The sequence below is a fragment of the Ranitomeya variabilis genome, chromosome 2 (assembly GCF_051348905.1).
Source record: "Ranitomeya variabilis isolate aRanVar5 chromosome 2, aRanVar5.hap1, whole genome shotgun sequence".
NCBI classification, from domain to species: Eukaryota; Metazoa; Chordata; class Amphibia; order Anura; family Dendrobatidae; genus Ranitomeya; species Ranitomeya variabilis.
In genome coordinates this window covers 489856912-489862911 of record NC_135233.1, presented here as the reverse complement: position 1 = coordinate 489862911, position 6000 = coordinate 489856912, and positions in this window count along the sequence as shown.

The window sequence follows — 6000 nt, the reverse complement described above, 5'->3', positions numbered from 1 at the left end:
TTTGGATTAATTATCTCTTTTTCCAGCCTTTTCTGACTATTTAAGACCCTCCCCAAACTTGTGAACAGCACTCAAACATGGTCAACATGGGAAAGACAAAGGAGCATTCCAAGGCCATCAGAGACAAGATCGTGGAGGGTCACAAGGCTGGCAAGGGGTACAAAACCCTTTCCAAGGAGTTGGGCCTACCTGTCTCCACTGTTGGGAGCATCATCCGGAAGTGGAAGGCTTATGGAACTACTGTTAGCCTTCCACGGCCTGGACAGCCTTTGAAAGTTTCCTCCCGTACCGAGGCCAGGCTTGTCCGAAGAGTCAAGGCTAACCCAAGGACAACAAGGAAGGAGCTCCGGGAATATCTCATGGCAGTGGGGACATTGGTTTCAGTCAATACCATAAGTAACGTACTCCACCGCAATGGTCTCCGTTCCAGACGAGCCCGTAAGGTACCTTTATTTCAAATTTAATGAATGAAAAATTGGGATACCTTTAACAAAAAATCATATAAAACCCAATATGTTTATTAATAAATTGTTAAAAATGCCACCAACCTGTGGCTGCACCAAAGAAAAACCAAAACACACAGTGAAAAAGCTAGTGTTGGGGACAGGTATTTCACCCTATCAAGATAGCTGTACTGGTGGCTACCTGGCAGTGGGGGTTGGCGCCCTAGGGGGAAGCGTGCTGGCGCCCCCACTCCTCGTCGTCTTTCCCTGGGGTCCTATTATGCCCTACCAATGTGTGAGGGTTCCCCTACCCACACAGTTGCAGATGTCTAAAGGGACCCCTAATTCGCTAGACAGAGATGAGCCTGCAGCTAGGGAAACCTATCCCCCAACACCGTGAATTAAAAGAATATTGAGTACATGAAGTGGACTTATATTGACAACTTTGTGAGATAATTTTCCCATAAGAGCCGATAATCACCTGGGAAAATCCACACAGCACCTTCTAGTATAACACAGCCTGCAGGGCATTAAAGATAAGTCCTGCAGAACGATCAATCCTCCTTTATGGTGCCCAAATGAGTACCACGGGGTGCTGTGACTATGAGCACATCAATATTATGCTGTTAAATGAGAGTGAATAAATTTGAGCAGCGCACACTGTCCAACAGTAAGCACCTTATTATGGATTATAATTGGTAATTTAGGGTGACTTAGTGCATAGGAACATCATAGGCAATATTTTCTACTACCAATATTTTCTACTACCAACATCACTTAATTATACAGATATCGCCTATCGGCAATGTTGGGTGCCATGCATGTCAGTTTTCTATAGGGTCCACTGCCCAGCAGGATATTCAGTGCCACAGATATCCCACTGTATCCGTACATGAACATACGGACAGAATGTATGTCGCACACTTTCCCTCAAGGGTACGTTATTAAAAATGAAATAACATCAATTTAAAGTGTCTTCGTGCAACATATTGCCATAGCCCGATAAACGTCTGTAGAGCATTAAAACGTGCGGCTTGTACTCATCACTCTCAAGGTGCCACGCCGTCAGCCACTTATCATATTCCGCCTCGACGCGTTTCGCCCCTCTGGCTCATCAGGAGGCCCGATCTTAGTGTCATGTATCTCGATGATGAAAGGATAGAAGTGAATTCTGATGTATATTACCTTAATTTATAGACTTAACCGCCGGCAGATTTCCGCGTGTAAGTACATCCGGTTACAAGACCCGGAAGTTATCAGATAGTGATGCTGCCCTATATTGATGTACCCCGCATGCGCTCAGTGGAACGCACGAGGTGAGCCACAGCTTGCGTGTCGCCTACTGTCTCTATGGTGGTGAGAGTTCTGCGCCTGCGTTCAGATCTAAGCTGACTGCAACATACTAGAAGCGCCTCCTGAATTTACACCTTAACCATGAGGATGACAGGCATGAGCTTCGCCTAGTTCATAGATGTACCTATGACCGCATCCTGCGTCTCCACATTAACCATAGGGATGACAGGCATCAAGAACGCCTCGTTCATAGGTGTATCACTGGACGATGTAATACGTATCTAGCGGATAATATGATGTTCATATATTGACAACCAGCGTGTATAACAAAACTAAGGAATATAAATAATAAATTGAAGATAACGGGCACACGGATCTATGCCTATTACCCCCGAAAAGGGGGGGAATATCAAGGAGACGGAGCTTGGAAACAATTCAGTTCATTTAGTCCAACAATACATATATTAAAATTCACATTAGATCCATTCTAGTTAGATTAATGGCCCCAGTAGGCCCACAAGAGCCTTGTAGCAGCCTTACAGCTGATCATATTAACACATAGAGGTTCTGGGGGCAGGTGTAAAATTATTAAAGGCTAAATTCAATATAGGCATAAAATAGGGGTTCATAGAAAACAGGTATATGACTGTTGCTCATTAATCCCTTTGGGGGTCACCGAATCCAGTCTGAAAATCCATTCACACTCCCTTTGGAGCACCATTCTATCAAAGTTACCCCCTCTGGGGTTAGGTTTTACTACCTCAATCACCGAGAAATTTACATCAAATGGATTTGCTGGATGTTGTACTCTCATGTGCCTAGCTAGCGGGGTATCTCTATTGTGTCTTATATCCCCTATATGATCTCCAACTCTTCTACGGAACTCTCTAACCGTCTTCCCTATGTAATCTTTAGGGCATGGACAAGAGGCCAAATATATCACCCCTGTAGTTTTGCAATTTGAGAAGTCCCGCTGGAAAAACTTTTTTCCAGTTGAAGAGCTTGTGAAGGACTTGTTTGGTCTCATGTATTTACATAGTTGGCATCCGCCACATCTAAAGAAACCACATGTCTTTCTCTGTAGCCAAGTGGACCTTGCCTTTGGTCTCATGTAATGGCTATGGACCAATGAGTCCCTAAGGGACCTGCCTCTTCTGAAGGTGATATCAGGATGGGATCCCAAAAGGTCAGTGAGTTCCGGGTCCATCCTGAGTATATCCCAGTGTTTATTAATAACGTCTCTGACCTTATTGTGTTGTGAGTCAAAGGTGCCTAAAATCCTGATTTTGTTCTCCTCAGCCCTAGGCACGTTTTTATGCAACAGTTGTTGTCTGTCTAAACTTATGGCATTATTATATGCTGATTTCAAAATGTGGGAGGGATAGTTTTTCTCACTGAACCTATTGAGCATGTCAGTCGCCTGGCTTTGGAACATTCTCATATCGGAGCAATTTCTCCTCAGTCTTAGGAACTGGCCCTTTGGAATGCCTTTTTTAAGGGGGGCAGGATGGTGACTATGCCAATTAAGTAGCCCGTTTGTGCTTGTTGGTTTTCGGTAGATGCTTGTTGACAAACCCCCATCTGGGGTTTTACTAATCATGACATCTAGGAAGGCCAGTTCCTTCGACTTGATCTCTGAAGTAAATTTTAAGCTGATGTTGTTAACATTCAGCTCCGTAATGAATCTATTAAACTGAGCCTCAGTGCCAACCCATATGACGAAAACGTCGTCGATGAACCTAAGCCAAATGGCTATGTACTCATTCCACCAGTTGGTATCTTTACCAAACACAGTTGTTTCTTCCCACCAGCCCAGGAACAGATTTGCATAAGATGGGGTACCGTAAGGTACCTTTACTTTCAAAGCGTCATGTCAAGGCTCGTCTACAGTTTGCTCATGATCACTTGGAGGACTCTGAGACTGACTGGTTCAAGTTTCTCTGGTCTGATGAGACCAAGATCGAGATCTTTGGTGCCAACCACACACGTGACGTTTGGAGACTGGATGGCACTGCATATGACCCCAAGAATACCATCCCTACAGTCAAGCATGGTGGTGGCAGCATCATGCTGTGGGGCTGTTTCTCAGCCAAGGGGCCTGGCAATCTGGTCCGCATCCATGGGAAGATGGATAGCACGGCCTACCTGGAGATTTTGGCCAAGAACCTCCGCTCCTCCATCAAGGATCTTAAGATGGGTCGTCATTTCATCTTCCAACAAGACAACGACCCAAAGCACACAGCCAAGAAAACCAAGGCCTGGTTCAAGAGGCAAAAAATCAAGGTGTTGCAGTGGCCTAGTCAGTCTCCTGACCTTAACCCAATTGAAAACTTGTGGAAGGAGCTCTAGATTAAAGTCCACATGAGACACCCAAAGAACCTAGATAACTTGGAGAAGATCTGCATGAAGGAGTGGACCAAGATAACTCCAGAGACCTGTGCCGGCCTGATCAGGTCTTATAAAAGACGATTATTAGCTGTAATTGCAAACAAAGGTTATTCCACAAAAAATTAAACCTAGGGGTTGAATAATAATTGACCCACACTTTTATGTTTAAAATTTATAAAAATTTAACTGAGCAACAAAACTTTTTGGTTTGTAAGATTTATGCATCTGTTAATAAATCCTGCTCTTGTTTGAAGTTTGAAGGCTCTAACTTATTTGCATCTTATTAAACCTGCTAAATCTGCAGGGGGTTGAATACTACTTGTAGGCACTGTACCTGTATGTCATCTCCTCCTGTATATTGTATATACCTGTATGCCATCTCCTGTATATAGTATATACCTGTATGTCATCTCCCCTGTATATAGTATATACCTGTATGTCATCTCCTGTATATAGTATATATCTGTATTTCATCTCCTCCTGTATATAGTATATACCTGTATGTCATCTCCTCCTGTACATAGTATATACCTGTGTGTCATCTCCTCCTGTATATAGTATATACCTGGATTTCATCTCCTCCTGTATATAGTATATACCTGTATGTCATCTCCTCCTGTATACAGTATATACCTGTATGTCATCTCCTCCTGTATATAGTATATACCTGCGTGTCATCTTCTCCTGTATTAGACCTCGTTCACACATTATTTGGTCAGTATTTTTACCTCAGCATTTGTAATCGAAAACTTGGAGTAAAACAATCAGAGGAAAAGTTTATTAGAAACTCGTCACCACTTCTGTATTTTTCTCCCACTCGTGGCTTTGGCTTATAAATACTGAGGTAAAATATTGACCAAATACTGAACCTGTGAATATGGCCTTATACACAGCCTCCACCTGCAACGCCTCACTCTTCTCTATACACAACCTCATACTGCAGCAGCACCGCACTTCTCTCATCTTCCCCCTCACATCTCTATCCATGATGCTCCTCCCCTTCTCTTTACGTCATACCTCACAGGAGCAACTCTATTTTAGACACGACGAAGCTAGATGTGGCCTGTGCCTGCTATGTGGAGTGGGCGTGGCTCAATACATACACACACACACACATACATACACTCAACTTTACATATATATATATATATATATATATATATATATATATATATATATATATATATACACTCACCGGCCACTTTATTAGGTACACCATGCTAGTAACGGGTTGGACCCCCTTTTGCCTTCAGAACTGCCTCAATTCTTTGTGGCATAGATTCAACAAGGTGCTGGAAGCATTCCTCAGAGATTTTGGTCCATATTGACATGATGGCATCACACAGTTGCCGCAGATTTGTCGGCTGCACATCCCAAAGATGCTCCATACAAGGCAGGATGGATCCATGCTTTCATGTTGTTTACGCCAAATTCTGACCCTACCATCCGAATGTCGCAGCAGAAATCGAGACTCATCAGACCAAGCAACGTTTTTCCAATCTTCTACTGTCCAATTTCGATGAGCTTGTACAAATTGTAGCCTCAGTTTCCTGTTCTTAGCTGAAAGGAGTGGTACCCGGTGTGGTCTTCTGCTGCTGTAGCCCATCTGCCTCAAAGTTCGACGCACTGTGCATTCAGAGATGCTCTTAGGCCTACCTTGGTTGTAACGGGTGGCGATTTGAGTCACTGTTGCCTTTCTATCAGCTCGAACCAGTCTGCCCATTCTCCTCTGACCTCTGGCATCAACAAGGCATTTCCGCCCACAGAACTGCCGCTCACTGAATTTTTTTTCTTTTTCGAACCATTCTCTGTAAACCCTAAAGATGGTTGTGCGTGAAAATCCCAGTAGATCAGCAGTTTCTGAAATACTCAGACC